The sequence below is a fragment of the Engystomops pustulosus genome, chromosome 2 (genome assembly GCF_040894005.1).
Source record: "Engystomops pustulosus chromosome 2, aEngPut4.maternal, whole genome shotgun sequence".
In the NCBI taxonomy this organism is placed as follows: domain Eukaryota; kingdom Metazoa; phylum Chordata; class Amphibia; order Anura; family Leptodactylidae; genus Engystomops; species Engystomops pustulosus.
The window spans coordinates 169,635,013-169,656,305 of NC_092412.1; the positions used below are offsets into that span (position 1 = coordinate 169,635,013).

Below are 21,293 nucleotides of genomic sequence, written 5' to 3' on the forward strand. Positions count from 1 at the left end.
GTCTTAAGCTGCATTGCTGCTGCGATCTGACAAGAGCAGGCACACTCAGCTTAGAATGGCCGATGACAGCAGTTGCCTAGTTTCTACCTTCCTTTACTATCTCATTGAGAAACTAGCATAGATTTATGGTTGAAAAAGGTCAACGGAACTTGGGATTCCCAGCCAGTCTCCCATGCTGGTACTTGCCATGCATTAAGCTGCATTGCTGCTGCGATCTGACGAGAGCAGGCACATTCAGCTTAGAATGGCCGATGACAGCAGCTGCCTAATTTCTACTTTCTTTCACTATCTCATAGAGAAAATAACACAGTTTTAAGGTCGAAAAAGGTCAACGGAACTTGGGATTCCCAGCCAATCTCCCATGCTGGTACTTGCCAAGCCTTAAGCTGCATTGCTGCTGCGATCTGACGAGAGCAGGCACATTCAGCTTAGAATGGCCGATGACAGCAGCTGCATAATTTCTACCTCCTATTACTATCTCATAGAGAAACTAACACAGTTTTCAGGTTGAGAAAGTTCAACGGAACTTGGGATTCCCAGCCAGTCTCCCATGCTGGTACTTGCCAAGCCTTAAGCTGCATTGCTGCTGCAATCTGACGAGAGAAGGCACATTTAGATTAGAATGGCCGATGACAGCAGCTGCCTAATTCTACCTTTTTTAAAAATCTCATAGAGAAACAAACACAGTTATAGGTAGAGAAAGTTCAACGGAACTCTGGATTCCCAGCAAGTCTCCCATGCTGGTACTTGCCAAGCCTTAAGCTGCATTGCTGCTGCGATCTGACGAGAGCAGGTACATTCAGCTTAGAATGGCCGATGACAGCAGCTGCCTAATTTCTACCTTCTTTCACTATCTCATAGAGAAAATAACACAGTTTTAAGGTCGAAAAAGGTCAACGGAACTTGGGATTCCCAGCCAATCTCCCATGCTGGTACTTGCCAAGCCTTAAGCTGCATTGCTGCTGCGATCTGACGAGAGCAGGCACATTCAGCTTAGAATGGCCGATGACAGCAGCTGCATAATTTCTACCTCCTATTACTATCTCATAGAGAAACTAACACAGTTTTCAGGTTGAGAAAGTTCAACGGAACTTGGGATTCCCAGCCAGTCTCCCATGCTGGTACTTTCCATGCCTTAAGCTGCATTGCTGCTGCGATCTGACGAGTGCAGGCACATTCAGCTTAGAATGGCCGATGACGGCAGCTGCCTAATTTCTACCTTCTTTTACTATCTCATACAGAAACTAACACAGTTTTCAGTTTGAAAAAGGTCAACGGAACTTGGGATTCCCAGCCAGTCTCCCATGCTGGTACTTGCCAAGCCTTAAGCTGCATTGCTGCTGCAATCTGACAAGAGCAGGCACATTCAGCTTTAAATGGCCGATGACCGCAGCTGCCTAATTTATACCTTCTTTTACTATCTCATAGAGGAACTAACACAGTTTTCAGGTTGAAAAAAGTCAACAGAACTTGGGATTCCAAGCCAGTCTCGCATGCTGGTATTTGCCATGCCTTAAGCTGCATTGCTGCTGCGATCTGACGAGAGCAGGCACATTCAGCTTAGAATGGCCGATAACAGCAGCTGCCTAATTTCTACCTTCTTCTACTATCTCATAGAGAAACAAGCACAGTTTTCAGGTTGAAAAAGGTCAACAGAACTTGGGATTCCCAGCCAGTCTCCCATGCTGGTACTTGCCAAGCCTTAAGCTGCATTGCTGCTGCAATCTGGCGAGAGCAGGCACATTCAGCCTAGAATGGCCGCCTAGAATGGCCGATGACAGCAGCTGCCTAATTTCTACCTTCTTTTACTATCTCATAGAGAAACTAACACAGTTTTCAGGTTGAAAAAGTTCAACAGAACTTGGGATTCCCAGCAAGTCTCCCATGCTGGTACTTGCCAAGCCTTAAGCTGCATTGCTGCTGCGATCTGACGAGAGCAGGCACATTCAGCTTAGAATGGCCGATGACAGCAGCTGCCTAATTTCTACCTTCTTTTACTATCTCATAGAGAAACTAACACAGTTTTCAGGTTGAAAAAGGGCAACAGAACTTGGGATTCCCAGCCAGTCTCCCATGCTGGTACTTGCCAAGCCTTAAGCTGCATTGCTGCTGCAATCTGACGAGAGCAGGCACATTTAGATTAGAATGGCCGATGACAGCCGCTGCCTAATTTCTACCTTCTTCTACTATCTCATAGAGAAACAGGAACAGTTTTCAGGTTGAAAAAGGTCAACGGAACTTGGGATTCCCAGCCAGTCTCCCATGCTGGTATTTGCCATGCCTTAAGCTGCATTGCTGCTGCGATCTGACGAGAGCAGGCACATTCAGCTTAGAATGGCCGATAACAGCAGCTGCCTAATTTCTACCTTCTTTTAAAATCTCTTAGAGAAACTAACACAGTTTTCAGGTTGAAAAAAAGTCAATGAAACTTGGGATTCCCAGCCAGTCTCCCAATCTGGAACTTGCCAAGTCTTAAGCTGCATTGCTGCTGCGATCTGACGAGAGCAAGCACATTCAGCTTAGAATGGCCGATGGCAGCAGCTGCCTAATTTCTACCTTCTTTTACTATCTCATAGAGAAACTAACACAGTTTTCAGGTTGAAAAAGGTCAACAGAACTTCTGATTCCCAGCAAGTCTCCCATGCTGGTACTTGCCAAGCCTTAAGCTGCATTGCTGCTGCAATCTGGCGAGAGCAGGCACATTATGCCTAGAATGGCCGATGACAGCAGCTGCCTAATTTCTACCTTCTTTTACTATCTCATAGAGAAACTAACACAGTTTTCAGGTTGAAAAAGGTCAACAGAACTTCTGATTCCCAGCCAGTCTCCCATGCTGGTACTTGCCAAGCCTTAAGCTGCATTGCTGCTGCGATCTGACGAGAGCAGGCACACTCAGCTTAGAATGGCCGATGACAGCAGCTGCCCAATTTCTACTTTCTTTCACTATCTCATAGAGAAAATAACACAGTTTTAAGGTCGAAAAAGGTCAACGGAACTCGGGATTCCCAGCCAGTCTCCCATGCTGGTACTTGCCAAGCCTTAAGCTGCATTGCTGCTGCGATCTGACGAGAGCAGGCACATTCAGCTTAGAATGGCCGATGACAGCAGCTGCCTAATTTTTACTTTCTTTCACTATCTCATAGAGAAAATAACACAGTTTTAAGGTCGAAAAAGGTCAACGGAACTTGGGATTCCCAGCCAATCTCCCATGCTGGTACTTGCCAAGCCTTAAGCTGCATTGCTGCTGCGATCTGACGAGAGCAGGCACATTCAGCTTAGAATGGCCGATGACAGCAGCTGCATAATTTCTACCTCCTATTACTATCTCATAGAGAAACTAACACAGTTTTCAGGTTGAGAAAGTTCAACGGAACTTGGGATTCCCAGCCAGTCTCCCATGCTGGTACTTTCCATGCCTTAAGCTGCATTGCTGCTGCGATCTGACGAGAGCAGGCACATTCAGCTTAGAATGGCCGATGACAGCAGCTGCCTAATTTCTACCTTCTTTTACTATCTCATACAGAAACTAACACAGTTTTCAGTTTGAAAAAGGTCAACGGAACTTGGGATTCTCAGCCAGTCTCCCATGCTGGTACTTGCCAAGCCTTAAGCTGCATTGCTGCTGCAATCTGACAAGAGCAGGCACATTCAGCTTAGAATGGCCGATGACAGCAGCTGCCTAATTTCTACTTTCTTTTACTATCTCATAGAGAAAATAACACAGTTTTAAGGTTGAAAAAGGTCAACGGAACTTGGGATTCCCAGCCAGTCTCCCATTCTGGTATTTGCCATGCCTTAAGCTGCATTGCTGCTGCAATCTGACAAGAGCAGGCACATTCAGCTTAGAATGGCCGATGACAGCAGCTGCCTAATTCTACCTTTTTTAAAAATCTCATAGAGAAACTAACACAGTTTTAGGTTGAGAAAGTTCAACGGAACTTTGGATTCCCAGCAAGTCTCCCATGCTGGTACTTGCCAAGCCTTAAGCTGCATTGCTGCTGCGATCTGACGAGAGCAGGCACATTCAGCTTAGAATGGCCGATGACAGCAGCTGCCTAATTTCTACTTTCTTTCACTATCTCATAGAGAAAATAACACAGTTTTAAGGTCGAAAAAGGTCAACGGAACTTGGGATTCCCAGCCAATCTCCCATGCTGGTACTTGCCAAGCCTTAAGCTGCATTGCTGCTGCGATCTGACGAGAGCAGGCACATTCAGCTTAGAATGGCCGATGACAGCAGCTGCCTAATTTCTACCTTCTTTTACTATCTCATAGAGAAACTAACACAGTTTTCAGGTTGAAAAAGGGCAACAGAACTTGGGATTCCCAGCCAGTCTCCCATGCTGGTACTTGCCAAGCCTTAAGCTGCATTGCTGCTGCAATCTGACGAGAGCAGGCACATTTAGATTAGAATGGCCGATGACAGCCGCTGCCTAATTTCTACCTTCTTCTACTATCTCATAGAGAAACAGGAACAGTTTTCAGGTTGAAAAAGGTCAACGGAACTTGGGATTCCCAGCCAGTCTCCCATGCTGGTACTTGCCAGGCCTTAAGCTGCATTGCTGCTGCGATCTGACGAGAGCAGGCACACTCAGCTTAGAATGGCCGATGACAGCAGCTGCCCAATTTCTACTTTCTTTCACTATCTCATAGAGAAAATAACACAGTTTTAAGGTCGAAAAAGGTCAACGGAACTCGGGATTCCCAGCCAATCTCCCATGCTGGTACTTGCCAAGCCTTAAGCTGCATTGCTGCTGCGATCTGACGAGAGCAGGCACATTCAGCTTAGAATGGCCGATGACAGCAGCTGCCTAATTTCTACTTTCTTTCACTATCTCATAGAGAAAATAACACAGTTTTAAGGTCGAAAAAGGTCAACGGAACTTGGGATTCCCAGCCAATCTCCCATGCTGGTACTTGCCAAGCCTTAAGCTGCATTGCTGCTGCGATCTGACGAGAGCAGGCACATTCAGCTTAGAATGGCCGATGACAGCAGCTGCATAATTTCTACCTCCTATTACTATCTCATAGAGAAACTAACACAGTTTTCAGGTTGAGAAAGTTCAACGGAACTTGGGATTCCCAGCCAGTCTCCCATGCTGGTACTTTCCATGCCTTAAGCTGCATTGCTGCTGCGATCTGACGAGAGCAGGCACATTCAGCTTAGAATGGCCGATGACAGCAGCTGCCTAATTTCTACCTTCTTTTACTATCTCATACAGAAACTAACACAGTTTTCAGTTTGAAAAAGGTCAACGGAACTTGGGATTCCCAGCCAGTCTCCCATGCTGGTACTTGCCAAGCCTTCAGCTGCATTGCTGCTGCAATCTGACAAGAGCAGGCACATTCAGCTTAGAATGGCCGATGACAGCAGCTGCCTAATTTCTACTTTCTTTCACTATCTCATAGAGAAAATAACACAGTTTTCAGGTTGAAAAAGGTCAACGGAACTTGGGATTCCCAGCCAGTCTCCCATTCTGGTATTTGCCATGCCTTAAGCTGCATTGCTGCTGCGATCTGACGAGAGCAGGCACATTCAGCTTAGAATGGCCGATGACAGCAGCTGCCTAATTTCTACCTTCTTTTACTATCTCATAGAGAAACTAACACAGTTTTCAGGTTGAAAAAGGGCAACAGAACTTGGGATTCCCAGCCAGTCTCCCATGCTGGTACTTGCCAAGCCTTAAGCTGCATTGCTGCTGCAATCTGACGAGAGCAGGCACATTTAGATTAGAATGGCCGATGACAGCAGCTGCCTAATTCTACCTTTTTTAAAAATCTCATAGAGAAACTAACACAGTTTTAGGTTGAGAAAGTTCAACGGAACTTTGGATTCCCAGCAAGTCTCCAATGCTGGAACTTGCCAAGCCTTAAGCTGCATTGCTGGCTGCTGTGATCTGACGAGAGCAGGCACATTCAGCTTAGAATGGCCGATAACAGCAGCTGTCTAATTTCTACCTTCTTCTACTATCTCATAGAGAAACAAGCACAGTTTTCAGGTTGAAAAAGGTCAACAGAACTTGTGATTCCCTGCCAGTCTCCCATGCTGGTACTTGCCAAGCCTTAAGCTGCATTGCTGCTGCAATCTGGCGAGAGCAGGCACATTCAGCCTAGAATGGCCGCCTAAAATGGCCGCCTAGAATGGCCGATGACAGCAGCTGCCTAATTTCTACCTTCTTTTACTATCTCATAGAGAAACTAACACAGTTTTCAGGTTGAAAAAGTTCAACAGAACTTGGGATTCCCAGCAAGTCTCCCATGCTGGTACTTGCCAAGCCTTAAGCTGCATTGCTGCTGCGATCTGACGAGAGCAGGCACATTCAGCTTAGAATGGCCAATGACAGCAGCTGCCTAATTTCTACCTTCTTTTACTATCTCATAGAGAAACTAACACAGATTTCAGGTTGAAAAAGGGCAACAGAACTTGGGATTCCCAGCCAGTCTCCCATGCTGGTACTTGCCAAGCCTTAAGCTGCATTGCTGCTGCAATCTGACGAGAGCAGGCACATTTAGATTAGAATGGCCGATGACAGTAGCTGCCTAATTCTACCTTTTTTAAAAATCTCATAGAGAAACTAACACAGTTTTAGGTTGAGAAAGTTCAACGGAACTTTGGATTCCCAGCAAGTCTCCAATGCTGGAACTTGCCAAGCCTTAAGCTGCATTGCTGGCTGCTGCGATCTGACGAGAGCAGGCACATTCAGCTTAGAATGGCCGATGACAGCAGCTGCCTAATTTCTACTTTCTTTCACTATCTCATAGAGAAAATAACACAGTTTTAAGGTCGAAAAAGGTCAACGGAACTTGGGATTCCCAGCCAATCTCCCATGCTGGTACTTGCCAAGCCTTAAGCTGCATTGCTGCTGCGATCTGACGAGAGCAGGCACATTCAGCTTAGAATGGCCGATGACAGCAGCTGCATAATTTCTACCTCCTATTACTATCTCATAGAGAAACTAACACAGTTTTCAGGTTGAGAAAGTTCAACGGAACTTGGGATTCCCAGCCAGTCTCCCATGCTGGTACTTGCCAAGCCTTAAGCTGCATTGCTGCTGCAATCTGACAAGAGCAGGCACATTCAGCTTTAAATGGCCGATGACAGCAGCTGCCTAATTTATACCTTCTTTTACTATCTCATAGAGAAACTAACAGTTTTCAGGTTGAAAAAAGTCAACAGAACTTGGGATTCCCAGCCAGTCTCCCATTCTGGTACTTGCCAAGTCTTAAGCTGCATTGCTGCTGCGATCTGACGAGAGCAGGCACATCCAGATTAGAATGGTCGATGACAGCAGCTGCCTTATTTCTACCTCCTTTTACTATCTCATAGAGAAACTAGCACAGTTTTCAGGTTGAAAAAGGTCAATGAAACTTGGGATTCCCAGCCAGTCTCCCATGCTTGTACTTGCCAAGCCTTAATCTGCATTGCTGCTGCGATCTGACGAGAGCAGGCACATTCAGCTTAGAATGGCCGATGACAGCAGCTGCATAATTTCTACCTTCTTTTACTATCTCATAGAGAAACTAACACAGTTTTCAGGTTGAAAAAGGTCAACGGAACTTGGGATTCCCAGCCAGTCTCCCATGCTGGTACTTGCCAAGCCTTAAGCTGCATTGCTGCTACAATCTGACAAGAGCAGGCACATTCAGCTTTAAATGGCCGATGACAGCAGCTGCCTAATTTATACCTTCTTTTACTATCTCATAGAGAAACTAACAGTTTTCAGGTTGAAAAAAGTCAACAGAACTTGGGATTCCCAGCCAGTCTCCCATTCTGGTACTTGCCAAGTCTTAAGCTGCATTGCTGCTGCGATCTGACGAGAGCAGGAACATCCAGATTGGAATGGTCGATGACAGCAGCTGCCTTATTTCTACCTCCTTTTACTATCTCATAGAGAAACTAGCACAGTTTTCAGGTTGAAAAAGGTCAATGAAACTTGGGATTCCCAGCCAGTCTCCCATGCTTGTACTTGCCAAGCCTTAATCTGCATTGCTGCTGCGATCTGACGAGAGCAGGCACATTCAGCTTAGAATGGCCGATGACAGCAGCTGCATAATTTCTACCTTCTTTTACTATCTCATAGAGAAACTAACACAGTTTTCAGGTTGAAAAAGGTCAACGGAACTTGGGATTCCCAGCCAGTCTCCCATGCTGGTATTTGCCATGCCTTAAGCTGCATTGCTGCTGCGATCTGACGAGAGCAGTCACATTCAGCTTAGAATGGCCGATGACAGCAGCTGCCTAATTTCTACTTTCTTTCACTATCTCAGAGAAAATAACAGTTTTCAGGTTGAAAAAGGTCAACGGAACTTGGGATTCCCAGCCAGTCTCCCATGCTGGTATTTGCCATGCCTTAAGCTGCATTGCTGCTGCGATCTGACGAGAGCAGGCACATTCAGCTTAGAATGGCCGATGACAGCAGCTGTATAATTTCTAAATCCTATTACAATCTCATAGAGAAACTAACACAGTTTTCAGGTTGAAAAAGGGCAACAGAACTTGGGATTCCCAGCCAGTCTCCCATGCTGGTACTTGCCAAGCCTTAAGCTGCATTGCTGCTGCAATCTGACGAGAGCAGGCACATTTAGATTAGAATGGCCGATGACAGCAGCTGCCTAATTGTACCTTTTTTAAAAATCTCAAAGAGAAACTAACACAGTTTTAGGTTGAGAAAGTTCAACGGAACTTTGGATTCCCAGCAAGTCTCCCATGCTGGTACTTGCCAAGCCTTAAGCTGCATTGCTGCTGCGATCTGACGAGAGCAGGCACATTCAGCTTAGAATGGCCGATGACAGCAGCTGCCTAATTTCTACTTTCTTTCACTATCTCATAGAGAAAATAACACAGTTTTAAGGTCGAAAAAGGTCAACGGAACTTGGGATTCCCAGCCAATCTCCCATGCTGGTACTTGCCAAGCCTTAAGCTGCATTGCTGCTGCGATCTGACGAGAGCAGGCACATTCAGCTTAGAATGGCCGATGACAGCAGCTGCCTAATTTCTACCTTCTTTTACTATCTTATAGAGAAACTAACACAGTTTTCAGGTTGAAAAAGGGCAACAGAACTTGGGATTCCCAGCCAGTCTCCCATGCTGGTACTTGCCAAGCCTTAAGCTGCATTGCTGCTGCAATCTGACGAGAGCAGGCACATTTAGATTAGAATGGCCGATGACAGCAGCTGCCTAATTCTACCTTTTTTAAAAATCTCATAGAGAAACTAACACAGTTTTAGGTTGAGAAAGTTCAACGGAACTTTGGATTCCCAGCAAGTCTCCCGTGCTGGTACTTGCCAAGCCTTAAGCTGCATTGCTGCTGCGATCTGACGAGAGCAGGCACATTCAGCTTAGAATGGCCGATAACAGCAGCTGCCTAATTTCTACCTTCTTCTACTATCTCATAGAGAAACAAGCACAGTTTTCAGGTTGAAAAAGGTCAACAGAACTTGTGATTCCCTGCCAGTCTCCCATGCTGGTACTTGCCAAGCCTTAAGCTGCATTGCTGCTGCAATCTGGCGAGAGCAGGCACATTCAGCCTAGAATGGCCGCCTAAAATGGCCGCCTAGAATGGCCGATGACAGCAGCTGCCTAATTTCTACTTTCTTTCACTATCTCATAGAGAAAATAACACAGTTTTAAGGTCGAAAAAGGTCAACGGAACTTGGGATTCCCAGCCAGTCTCCCATGCTGGTACTTGCCAAGCCTTAAGCTGCATTGCTGCTGCAATCTGACGAGAGCAGGCACATTTAGATTAGAATGGCCGATGACAGCCGCTGCCTAATTTCTACCTTCTTCTACTATCTCATAGAGAAACAGGAACAGTTTTCAGGTTGAAAAAGGTCAACGGAACTTGGGATTCCCAGCCAGTCTCCCATGCTGGTACTTGCCAGGCCTTAAGCTGCATTGCTGCTGCGATCTGACGAGAGCAGGCACACTCAGCTTAGAATGGCCGATGACAGCAGCTGCCCAATTTCTACTTTCTTTCACTATCTCATAGAGAAAATAACACAGTTTTAAGGTCGAAAAAGGTCAACGGAACTCGGGATTCCCAGCCAATCTCCCATGCTGGTACTTGCCAAGCCTTAAGCTGCATTGCTGCTGCGATCTGACGAGAGCAGGCACATTCAGCTTAGAATGGCCGATGACAGCAGCTGCCTAATTTCTACTTTCTTTCACTATCTCATAGAGAAAATAACACAGTTTTAAGGTCGAAAAAGGTCAACGGAACTTGGGATTCCCAGCCAATCTCCCATGCTGGTACTTGCCAAGCCTTAAGCTGCATTGCTGCTGCGATCTGACGAGAGCAGGCACATTCAGCTTAGAATGGCCGATGACAGCAGCTGCATAATTTCTACCTCCTATTACTATCTCATAGAGAAACTAACACAGTTTTCAGGTTGAGAAAGTTCAACGGAACTTGGGATTCCCAGCCAGTCTCCCATGCTGGTACTTTCCATGCCTTAAGCTGCATTGCTGCTGCGATCTGACGAGAGCAGGCACATTCAGCTTAGAATGGCCGATGACAGCAGCTGCCTAATTTCTACCTTCTTTTACTATCTCATACAGAAACTAACACAGTTTTCAGTTTGAAAAAGGTCAACGGAACTTGGGATTCCCAGCCAGTCTCCCATGCTGGTACTTGCCAAGCCTTCAGCTGCATTGCTGCTGCAATCTGACAAGAGCAGGCACATTCAGCTTAGAATGGCCGATGACAGCAGCTGCCTAATTTCTACTTTCTTTCACTATCTCATAGAGAAAATAACACAGTTTTCAGGTTGAAAAAGGTCAACGGAACTTGGGATTCCCAGCCAGTCTCCCATTCTGGTATTTGCCATGCCTTAAGCTGCATTGCTGCTGCGATCTGACGAGAGCAGGCACATTCAGCTTAGAATGGCCGATGACAGCAGCTGCCTAATTTCTACCTTCTTTTACTATCTCATAGAGAAACTAACACAGTTTTCAGGTTGAAAAAGGGCAACAGAACTTGGGATTCCCAGCCAGTCTCCCATGCTGGTACTTGCCAAGCCTTAAGCTGCATTGCTGCTGCAATCTGACGAGAGCAGGCACATTTAGATTAGAATGGCCGATGACAGCAGCTGCCTAATTCTACCTTTTTTAAAAATCTCATAGAGAAACTAACACAGTTTTAGGTTGAGAAAGTTCAACGGAACTTTGGATTCCCAGCAAGTCTCCCGTGCTGGTACTTGCCAAGCCTTAAGCTGCATTGCTGCTGCGATCTGACGAGAGCAGGCACATTCAGCTTAGAATGGCCGATAACAGCAGCTGTCTAATTTCTACCTTCTTCTACTATCTCATAGAGAAACAAGCACAGTTTTCAGGTTGAAAAAGGTCAACAGAACTTGTGATTCCCTGCCAGTCTCCCATGCTGGTACTTGCCAAGCCTTAAGCTGCATTGCTGCTGCAATCTGGCGAGAGCAGGCACATTCAGCCTAGAATGGCCGCCTAAAATGGCCGCCTAGAATGGCCGATGACAGCAGCTGCCTAATTTCTACCTTCTTTTACTATCTCATAGAGAAACTAACACAGTTTTCAGGTTGAAAAAGTTCAACAGAACTTGGGATTCCCAGCAAGTCTCCCATGCTGGTACTTGCCAAGCCTTAAGCTGCATTGCTGCTGCGATCTGACGAGAGCAGGCACATTCAGCTTAGAATGGCCAATGACAGCAGCTGCCTAATTTCTACCTTCTTTTACTATCTCATAGAGAAACTAACACAGATTTCAGGTTGAAAAAGGGCAACAGAACTTGGGATTCCCAGCCAGTCTCCCATGCTGGTACTTGCCAAGCCTTAAGCTGCATTGCTGCTGCAATCTGACGAGAGCAGGCACATTTAGATTAGAATGGCCGATGACAGCAGCTGCCTAATTCTACCTTTTTTAAAAATCTCATAGAGAAACTAACACAGTTTTAGGTTGAGAAAGTTCAACGGAACTTTGGATTCCCAGCAAGTCTCCAATGCTGGAACTTGCCAAGCCTTAAGCTGCATTGCTGGCTGCTGTGATCTGACGAGAGCAGGCACATTCAGCTTAGAATGGCCGATAACAGCAGCTGTCTAATTTCTACCTTCTTCTACTATCTCATAGAGAAACAAGCACAGTTTTCAGGTTGAAAAAGGTCAACAGAACTTGTGATTCCCTGCCAGTCTCCCATGCTGGTACTTGCCAAGCCTTAAGCTGCATTGCTGCTGCAATCTGGCGAGAGCAGGCACATTCAGCCTAGAATGGCCGCCTAAAATGGCCGCCTAGAATGGCCGATGACAGCAGCTGCCTAATTTCTACCTTCTTTTACTATCTCATAGAGAAACTAACACAGTTTTCAGGTTGAAAAAGTTCAACAGAACTTGGGATTCCCAGCAAGTCTCCCATGCTGGTACTTGCCAAGCCTTAAGCTGCATTGCTGCTGCGATCTGACGAGAGCAGGCACATTCAGCTTAGAATGGCCAATGACAGCAGCTGCCTAATTTCTACCTTCTTTTACTATCTCATAGAGAAACTAACACAGATTTCAGGTTGAAAAAGGGCAACAGAACTTGGGATTCCCAGCCAGTCTCCCATGCTGGTACTTGCCAAGCCTTAAGCTGCATTGCTGCTGCAATCTGACGAGAGCAGGCACATTTAGATTAGAATGGCCGATGACAGCAGCTGCCTAATTCTACCTTTTTTAAAAATCTCATAGAGAAACTAACACAGTTTTAGGTTGAGAAAGTTCAACGGAACTTTGGATTCCCAGCAAGTCTCCAATGCTGGAACTTGCCAAGCCTTAAGCTGCATTGCTGGCTGCTGTGATCTGACGAGAGCAGGCACATTCAGCTTAGAATGGCCGATAACAGCAGCTGTCTAATTTCTACCTTCTTCTACTATCTCATAGAGAAACAAGCACAGTTTTCAGGTTGAAAAAGGTCAACAGAACTTGTGATTCCCTGCCAGTCTCCCATGCTGGTACTTGCCAAGCCTTAAGCTGCATTGCTGCTGCAATCTGGCGAGAGCAGGCACATTCAGCCTAGAATGGCCGCCTAAAATGGCCGCCTAGAATGGCCGATGACAGCAGCTGCCTAATTTCTACCTTCTTTTACTATCTCATAGAGAAACTAACACAGTTTTCAGGTTGAAAAAGTTCAACAGAACTTGGGATTCCCAGCAAGTCTCCCATGCTGGTACTTGCCAAGCCTTAAGCTGCATTGCTGCTGCGATCTGACGAGAGCAGGCACATTCAGCTTAGAATGGCCAATGACAGCAGCTGCCTAATTTCTACCTTCTTTTACTATCTCATAGAGAAACTAACACAGATTTCAGGTTGAAAAAGGGCAACAGAACTTGGGATTCCCAGCCAGTCTCCCATGCTGGTACTTGCCAAGCCTTAAGCTGCATTGCTGCTGCAATCTGACGAGAGCAGGCACATTTAGATTAGAATGGCCGATGACAGTAGCTGCCTAATTCTACCTTTTTTAAAAATCTCATAGAGAAACTAACACAGTTTTAGGTTGAGAAAGTTCAACGGAACTTTGGATTCCCAGCAAGTCTCCAATGCTGGAACTTGCCAAGCCTTAAGCTGCATTGCTGGCTGCTGCGATCTGACGAGAGCAGGCACATTCAGCTTAGAATGGCCGATGACAGCAGCTGCCTAATTTCTACTTTCTTTCACTATCTCATAGAGAAAATAACACAGTTTTAAGGTCGAAAAAGGTCAACGGAACTTGGGATTCCCAGCCAATCTCCCATGCTGGTACTTGCCAAGCCTTAAGCTGCATTGCTGCTGCGATCTGACGAGAGCAGGCACATTCAGCTTAGAATGGCCGATGACAGCAGCTGCATAATTTCTACCTCCTATTACTATCTCATAGAGAAACTAACACAGTTTTCAGGTTGAGAAAGTTCAACGGAACTTGGGATTCCCAGCCAGTCTCCCATGCTGGTACTTGCCAAGCCTTAAGCTGCATTGCTGCTGCAATCTGACAAGAGCAGGCACATTCAGCTTTAAATGGCCGATGACAGCAGCTGCCTAATTTATACCTTCTTTTACTATCTCATAGAGAAACTAACAGTTTTCAGGTTGAAAAAAGTCAACAGAACTTGGGATTCCCAGCCAGTCTCCCATTCTGGTACTTGCCAAGTCTTAAGCTGCATTGCTGCTGCGATCTGACGAGAGCAGGCACATCCAGATTAGAATGGTCGATGACAGCAGCTGCCTTATTTCTACCTCCTTTTACTATCTCATAGAGAAACTAGCACAGTTTTCAGGTTGAAAAAGGTCAATGAAACTTGGGATTCCCAGCCAGTCTCCCATGCTTGTACTTGCCAAGCCTTAATCTGCATTGCTGCTGCGATCTGACGAGAGCAGGCACATTCAGCTTAGAATGGCCGATGACAGCAGCTGCATAATTTCTACCTTCTTTTACTATCTCATAGAGAAACTAACACAGTTTTCAGGTTGAAAAAGGTCAACGGAACTTGGGATTCCCAGCCAGTCTCCCATGCTGGTACTTGCCAAGCCTTAAGCTGCATTGCTGCTACAATCTGACAAGAGCAGGCACATTCAGCTTTAAATGGCCGATGACAGCAGCTGCCTAATTTATACCTTCTTTTACTATCTCATAGAGAAACTAACAGTTTTCAGGTTGAAAAAAGTCAACAGAACTTGGGATTCCCAGCCAGTCTCCCATTCTGGTACTTGCCAAGTCTTAAGCTGCATTGCTGCTGCGATCTGACGAGAGCAGGAACATCCAGATTGGAATGGTCGATGACAGCAGCTGCCTTATTTCTACCTCCTTTTACTATCTCATAGAGAAACTAGCACAGTTTTCAGGTTGAAAAAGGTCAATGAAACTTGGGATTCCCAGCCAGTCTCCCATGCTTGTACTTGCCAAGCCTTAATCTGCATTGCTGCTGCGATCTGACGAGAGCAGGCACATTCAGCTTAGAATGGCCGATGACAGCAGCTGCATAATTTCTACCTTCTTTTACTATCTCATAGAGAAACTAACACAGTTTTCAGGTTGAAAAAGGTCAACGGAACTTGGGATTCCCAGCCAGTCTCCCATGCTGGTATTTGCCATGCCTTAAGCTGCATTGCTGCTGCGATCTGACGAGAGCAGTCACATTCAGCTTAGAATGGCCGATGACAGCAGCTGCCTAATTTCTACTTTCTTTCACTATCTCAGAGAAAATAACAGTTTTCAGGTTGAAAAAGGTCAACGGAACTTGGGATTCCCAGCCAGTCTCCCATGCTGGTATTTGCCATGCCTTAAGCTGCATTGCTGCTGCGATCTGACGAGAGCAGGCACATTCAGCTTAGAATGGCCGATGACAGCAGCTGTATAATTTCTAAATCCTATTACAATCTCATAGAGAAACTAACACAGTTTTCAGGTTGAAAAAGGGCAACAGAACTTGGGATTCCCAGCCAGTCTCCCATGCTGGTACTTGCCAAGCCTTAAGCTGCATTGCTGCTGCAATCTGACGAGAGCAGGCACATTTAGATTAGAATGGCCGATGACAGCAGCTGCCTAATTGTACCTTTTTTAAAAATCTCAAAGAGAAACTAACACAGTTTTAGGTTGAGAAAGTTCAACGGAACTTTGGATTCCCAGCAAGTCTCCCATGCTGGTACTTGCCAAGCCTTAAGCTGCATTGCTGCTGCGATCTGACGAGAGCAGGCACATTCAGCTTAGAATGGCCGATGACAGCAGCTGCCTAATTTCTACTTTCTTTCACTATCTCATAGAGAAAATAACACAGTTTTAAGGTCGAAAAAGGTCAACGGAACTTGGGATTCCCAGCCAATCTCCCATGCTGGTACTTGCCAAGCCTTAAGCTGCATTGCTGCTGCGATCTGACGAGAGCAGGCACATTCAGCTTAGAATGGCCGATGACAGCAGCTGCCTAATTTCTACCTTCTTTTACTATCTTATAGAGAAACTAACACAGTTTTCAGGTTGAAAAAGGGCAACAGAACTTGGGATTCCCAGCCAGTCTCCCATGCTGGTACTTGCCAAGCCTTAAGCTGCATTGCTGCTGCAATCTGACGAGAGCAGGCACATTTAGATTAGAATGGCCGATGACAGCAGCTGCCTAATTCTACCTTTTTTAAAAATCTCATAGAGAAACTAACACAGTTTTAGGTTGAGAAAGTTCAACGGAACTTTGGATTCCCAGCAAGTCTCCCGTGCTGGTACTTGCCAAGCCTTAAGCTGCATTGCTGCTGCGATCTGACGAGAGCAGGCACATTCAGCTTAGAATGGCCGATAACAGCAGCTGCCTAATTTCTACCTTCTTCTACTATCTCATAGAGAAACAAGCACAGTTTTCAGGTTGAAAAAGGTCAACAGAACTTGTGATTCCCTGCCAGTCTCCCATGCTGGTACTTGCCAAGCCTTAAGCTGCATTGCTGCTGCAATCTGGCGAGAGCAGGCACATTCAGCCTAGAATGGCCGCCTAAAATGGCCGCCTAGAATGGCCGATGACAGCAGCTGCCTAATTTCTACTTTCTTTCACTATCTCATAGAGAAAATAACACAGTTTTAAGGTCGAAAAAGGTCAACGGAACTTGGGATTCCCAGCCAATCTCCCATGCTGGTACTTGCCAAGCCTTAAGCTGCATTGCTGCTGCGATCTGACGAGAGCAGGCACATTCAGCTTAGAATGGCCGATGACAGCAGCTGCATAATTTCTACCTCCTATTACTATCTCATAGAGAAACTAACACAGTTTTCAGGTTGAGAAAGTTCAACGGAACTTGGGATTCCCAGCCAGTCTCCCATGCTGGTACTTGCCAAGCCTTAAGCTGCATTGCTGCTGCAATATGACGAGAGCAGGCACATTTAGATTAGAATGGCCGATGACAGCAGCTGCCTAATTTCTACCTTCTTTTACTATCTCATACAGAAACTAACACAGTTTTCAGTTTGAAAAAGGTCAACGGAACTTGGGATTCCCAGCCAGTCTCCCATGCTGGTACTTGCCAAGCCTTAAGCTGCATTGCTGCTGCAATCTGACAAGAGCAGGCACATTCAGCTTTAAATGGCCGATGACAGCAGCTGCCTAATTTCTACCTTCTTTTACTATCTCATAGAGGAACTAACACAGTTTTCAGGTTGAAAAAAGTCAACAGAACTTGGGATTCCAAGCCAGTCTCTCATGCTGGTATTTGCCATGCCTTAAGCTGCATTGCTGCTGCGATCTGACGAGAGCAGGCACATTCAGCTTAGAATGGCCGATGACAGCAGCTGCCTAATTTCTACCTTCTTCTACTATCTCATAGAGAAACAAGCACAGTTTTCAGATTGAAAAAGGTCAACAGAACTTGTGATTCCCAGCCAGTCTCCCATGCTGGTACTTGCCAAGCCTTAAGCTGCATTGCTGCTGCAATCTGGCGAGAGCAGGCACATTCAGCCTAGAATGGCCGCCTAGAATGGCCGATGACAGCAGCTGCCTAATTTCTACCTTCTTTTACTATCTCATAGAGAAACTAACACAGTTTTCAGGTTGAAAAAGGGCAACAGAACTTGGGATTCCCAGCCAGTCTCCCATGCTGGTACTTGCCAAGCCTTAAGCTGCATTGCTGCTGCAATCTGACGAGAGCAGGCACATTTAGATTAGAATGGCCGATGACAGCAGCTGCCTAATTTCTACCTTCTTCTACTATCTCATAGAGAAACAGGAACAGTTTTCAGGTTGAAAAAGGTCAACGGAACTTGGGATTCCCAGCCAGTCTCCCATGCTGGTATTTGCCATGCCTTAAGCTGCATTGCTGCTGCGATCTGACGAGAGCAGGCACATTCAGCTTAGAATGGCCGATAACAGCAGCTGCCTAATTTCTACCTTCTTTTAAAATCTCATATAGAAACTAACACAGTTTTCAGGTTGAAAAAAAGTCAATGAAACTTGGGATTCCCAGCCAGTCTCCCAATCTGGAACTTGCCAAGTCTTAAGCTGCATTGCTGCTGCGATCTGACGAGAGCAGGCACATTCAGCTTAGAATGGCCGATGGCAGCAGCTGCCTAATTTCTACCTTCTTTTACTATCTCATAGAGAAACTAACACAGTTTTCAGGTTGAAAAAGGTCAACAGAACTTCTGATTCCCAGCAAGTCTCCCATGCTGGTACTTGCCAAGTCTTAAGCTGCATTGCTGCTGCAATCTGGCGAGAGCAGGCACATTATGCCTAGAATGGCCGATGACAGCAGCTGCCTAATTTCTACCATCTTTTACTATCTCATAGAGAAACTAACACAGTTTTCAGGTTGAAAAAGGTCAACAGAACTTCTGATTCCCAGCCAGTCTCCCATGCTGGTACTTGCCAAGCCTTAAGCTGCATTGCTGCTGCGATCTGACGAGAGCAGGCACACTCAGCTTAGAATGGCCGATGACAGCAGCTGCCCAATTTCTACTTTCTTTCACTATCTCATAGAGAAAATAACACAGTTTTAAGGTCGAAAAAGGTCAACGGAACTCGGGATTCCCAGCCAATCTCCCATGCTGGTACTTGCCAAGCCTTAAGCTGCATTGCTGCTGCGATCTGACGAGAGCAGGCACATTCAGCTTAGAATGGCCGATGACAGCAGCTGCCTAATTTCTACTTTCTTTCACTATCTCAAAGAGAAAATAACACAGTTTTAAGGTCGAAAAAGGTCAACGGAACTTGGGATTCCCAGCCAATCTCCCATGCTGGTACTTGCCAAGCCTTAAGCTGCATTGCTGCTGCGATCTGACGAGAGCAGGCACATTCAGCTTAGAATGGCCGATGACAGCAGCTGCATAATTTCTACCTCCTATTACTATCTCATAGAGAAACTAACACAGTTTTCAGGTTGAGAAAGTTCAACGGAACTTGGGATTCCCAGCCAGTCTCCCATGCTGGTACTTTCCATGCCTTAAGCTGCATTGCTGCTGCGATCTGACGAGTGCAGGCACATTCAGCTTAGAATGGCCGATGACAGCAGCTGCCTAATTTATACCTTCTTTTACTATCTCATAGAGGAACTAACACAGTTTTCAGGTTGAAAAAAGTCAACAGAACTTGGGATTCCAAGCCAGTCTCTCATGCTGGTATTTGCCATGCCTTAAGCTGCATTGCTGCTGCGATCTGACGAGAGCAGGCACATTCAGCTTAGAATGGCCGATGACAGCAGCTGCCTAATTTCTACCTTCTTCTACTATCTCATAGAGAAACAAGTACAGTTTTCAGATTGAAAAAGGTCAACAGAACTTGTGATTCCCAGCCAGTCTCCCATGCTGGTACTTGCCAAGCCTTAAGCTGCATTGCTGCTGCAATCTGGCGAGAGCAGGCACATTCAGCCTAGAATGGCCGCCTAGAATGGCCGATGACAGCAGCTGCCTAATTTCTACCTTCTTTTACTATCTCATAGAGAAACTAACACAGTTTTCAGGTTGAAAAAGTTCAACAGAACTTGGGATTCCCAGCAAGTCTCCCATGCTGGTACTTGCCAAGCCTTAAGCTGCATTGCTGCTGCGATCTGACGAGAGCAGGAACATTCAGCTTAGAATGGCCGATGACCGCAGCTGCCTAATTTCTACCTTCTTTTACTATCTCATAGAGAAACTAACACAGTTTTCAGGTTGAAAAAGGGCAACAGAACTTGGGATTCCCAGCCAGTCTCCCATGCTGGTACTTGCCAAGCCTTAAGCTGCATTGCTGCTGCAATCTGACGAGAGCAGGCACATTTAGATTAGAATGGCCGATGACAGCAGCTGCCTAATTTCTACCTTCTTCTACTATCTCATAGAGAAACAGGAACAGTTTTCAGGTTGAAAAAGGTCAACGGAACTTGGGATTCCCAGCCAGTCTCCCATGCTGGTATTTGCCATGCCTTAAGCTGCATTGCTGCTGCGATCTGACGAGAGCAGGCACATTCAGCTTAGAATGGCTGATAACAGCAGCTGCCTAATTTCTACCTTCTTTTACTATCTCATAGAGAAACTAACACAGTTTTCAGGTTGAAAAAGGTCAACAGAACTTCTGATTCCCAGCAAGTCTCCCATGCTGGTACTTGCCAAGCCTTAAGCTGCATTGCTGCTGCAATCTGGCGAGAGCAGGCACATTATGCCTAGAATGGCCGATGACAGCAGCTGCCTAATTTCTACCTTCTTTTACTATCTCATACAGAAACTAACACAGTTTTCAGGTTGAAAAAGGTCAACAGAACTTCTGATTCCCAGCCAGTCTCCCATGCTGGTACTTGCCAAGCCTTAAGCTGCATTGCTGCTGCGATCTGACGAGAGCAGACACACTCAGCTTAGAATGGCCGATGACAGCAGCTGCCCAATTTCTACTTTCTTTCACTATCTCATAGAGAAAATAACACAGTTTTAAGGTCGAAAAAGGTCAACGGAACTCGGGATTCCCAGCCAATCTCCCATGCTGGTACTTGCCAAGCCTTAAGCTGCATTGCTGCTGCGATCTGACGAGAGCAGGCACATTCAGCTTAGAATGGCCGATGGCAGCAGCTGCCTAATTTCTACCTTCTTTTACTATCTCATAGAGAAACTAACACAGTTTTCAGGTTGAAAAAGGTCAACAGAACTTCTGATTCCCAGCAAGTCTCCCATGCTGGTACTTGCCAAGCCTTAAGCTGCATTGCTGCTGCAATCTGGCGAGAGCAGGCACATTATGCCTAGAATGGCCGATGGCAGCAGCTGCCTAATTTCTACCTTCTTTTACTATCTCATAGAGAAACTAACACAGTTTTCAGGTTGAAAAAGGTCAACAGAACTTCTGATTCCCAGCCAGTCTCCCATGCTGGTACTTGCCAAGCCTTAAGCTGCATTGCTGCTGCGATCTGACGAGAGCAGGCACACTCAGCTTAGAATGGCCGATGACAGCAGCTGCCCAATTTCTACTTTCTTTCACTATCTCATAGAGAAAATAACACAGTTTTAAGGTCGAAAAAGGTCAACGGAACTCGGGATTCCCAGCCAATCTCCCATGCTGGTACTTGCCAAGCCTTAAGCTGCATTGCTGCTGCGATCTGACGAGAGCAGGCACATTCAGCTTAGAATGGCCGATGACAGCAGCTGCCTAATTTCTACTTTCTTTCACTATCTCAAAGAGAAAATAACACAGTTTTAAGGTCGAAAAAGGTCAACGGAACTTGGGATTCCCAGCCAATCTCCCATGCTGGTACTTGCCAAGCCTTAAGCTGCATTGCTGCTGCGATCTGACGAGAGCAGGCACATTCAGCTTAGAATGGCCGATGACAGCAGCTGCCTAATTTCTACCTTTTTTTACTATCTCATACAGAAACTAACACAGTTTTCAGGTTGAAAAA

General features: G+C 45.8%; 26 pseudogenes; all 26 read right to left on the reverse strand.

Annotated features, from left to right (window-relative positions):
• Positions 1-326: 326 nt before the first annotated feature.
• Positions 327-445, reverse strand: LOC140120218 (5S ribosomal RNA; annotated as a pseudogene).
• A 446-nt stretch (positions 446-891) lies between these two features.
• LOC140120329 (5S ribosomal RNA) lies at positions 892-1,010 on the reverse strand (annotated as a pseudogene).
• Positions 1,011-1,849: 839 nt separating this feature from the next.
• On the reverse strand, positions 1,850-1,968 carry LOC140120123 (5S ribosomal RNA; annotated as a pseudogene).
• A 1,016-nt stretch (positions 1,969-2,984) lies between these two features.
• LOC140120001 (5S ribosomal RNA) lies at positions 2,985-3,103 on the reverse strand (annotated as a pseudogene).
• Positions 3,104-3,173: 70 nt separating this feature from the next.
• On the reverse strand, positions 3,174-3,292 carry LOC140120054 (5S ribosomal RNA; annotated as a pseudogene).
• Positions 3,293-4,116: 824 nt separating this feature from the next.
• LOC140120103 (5S ribosomal RNA) lies at positions 4,117-4,235 on the reverse strand (annotated as a pseudogene).
• A 259-nt stretch (positions 4,236-4,494) lies between these two features.
• On the reverse strand, positions 4,495-4,613 carry LOC140120260 (5S ribosomal RNA; annotated as a pseudogene).
• A 70-nt stretch (positions 4,614-4,683) lies between these two features.
• On the reverse strand, positions 4,684-4,802 carry LOC140120127 (5S ribosomal RNA; annotated as a pseudogene).
• A 70-nt stretch (positions 4,803-4,872) lies between these two features.
• Positions 4,873-4,991, reverse strand: LOC140120105 (5S ribosomal RNA; annotated as a pseudogene).
• Positions 4,992-6,223: 1,232 nt separating this feature from the next.
• LOC140120201 (5S ribosomal RNA) lies at positions 6,224-6,342 on the reverse strand (annotated as a pseudogene).
• Positions 6,343-6,792: 450 nt separating this feature from the next.
• LOC140120106 (5S ribosomal RNA) lies at positions 6,793-6,911 on the reverse strand (annotated as a pseudogene).
• Positions 6,912-8,861: 1,950 nt separating this feature from the next.
• On the reverse strand, positions 8,862-8,980 carry LOC140120107 (5S ribosomal RNA; annotated as a pseudogene).
• An 850-nt stretch (positions 8,981-9,830) lies between these two features.
• LOC140120272 (5S ribosomal RNA) lies at positions 9,831-9,949 on the reverse strand (annotated as a pseudogene).
• A 70-nt stretch (positions 9,950-10,019) lies between these two features.
• Positions 10,020-10,138, reverse strand: LOC140120128 (5S ribosomal RNA; annotated as a pseudogene).
• A 70-nt stretch (positions 10,139-10,208) lies between these two features.
• On the reverse strand, positions 10,209-10,327 carry LOC140120108 (5S ribosomal RNA; annotated as a pseudogene).
• Positions 10,328-11,555: 1,228 nt separating this feature from the next.
• On the reverse strand, positions 11,556-11,674 carry LOC140120212 (5S ribosomal RNA; annotated as a pseudogene).
• Positions 11,675-12,339: 665 nt separating this feature from the next.
• Positions 12,340-12,458, reverse strand: LOC140120226 (5S ribosomal RNA; annotated as a pseudogene).
• Positions 12,459-13,123: 665 nt separating this feature from the next.
• Positions 13,124-13,242, reverse strand: LOC140120237 (5S ribosomal RNA; annotated as a pseudogene).
• A 450-nt stretch (positions 13,243-13,692) lies between these two features.
• LOC140120109 (5S ribosomal RNA) lies at positions 13,693-13,811 on the reverse strand (annotated as a pseudogene).
• Positions 13,812-15,761: 1,950 nt separating this feature from the next.
• Positions 15,762-15,880, reverse strand: LOC140120110 (5S ribosomal RNA; annotated as a pseudogene).
• A 661-nt stretch (positions 15,881-16,541) lies between these two features.
• On the reverse strand, positions 16,542-16,660 carry LOC140120112 (5S ribosomal RNA; annotated as a pseudogene).
• Positions 16,661-18,445: 1,785 nt separating this feature from the next.
• On the reverse strand, positions 18,446-18,564 carry LOC140120132 (5S ribosomal RNA; annotated as a pseudogene).
• Positions 18,565-18,634: 70 nt separating this feature from the next.
• Positions 18,635-18,753, reverse strand: LOC140120113 (5S ribosomal RNA; annotated as a pseudogene).
• A 650-nt stretch (positions 18,754-19,403) lies between these two features.
• Positions 19,404-19,522, reverse strand: LOC140120124 (5S ribosomal RNA; annotated as a pseudogene).
• A 1,393-nt stretch (positions 19,523-20,915) lies between these two features.
• Positions 20,916-21,034, reverse strand: LOC140120125 (5S ribosomal RNA; annotated as a pseudogene).
• A 70-nt stretch (positions 21,035-21,104) lies between these two features.
• On the reverse strand, positions 21,105-21,223 carry LOC140120115 (5S ribosomal RNA; annotated as a pseudogene).
• Between the last annotated feature and the right edge of the window lie 70 nt (positions 21,224-21,293).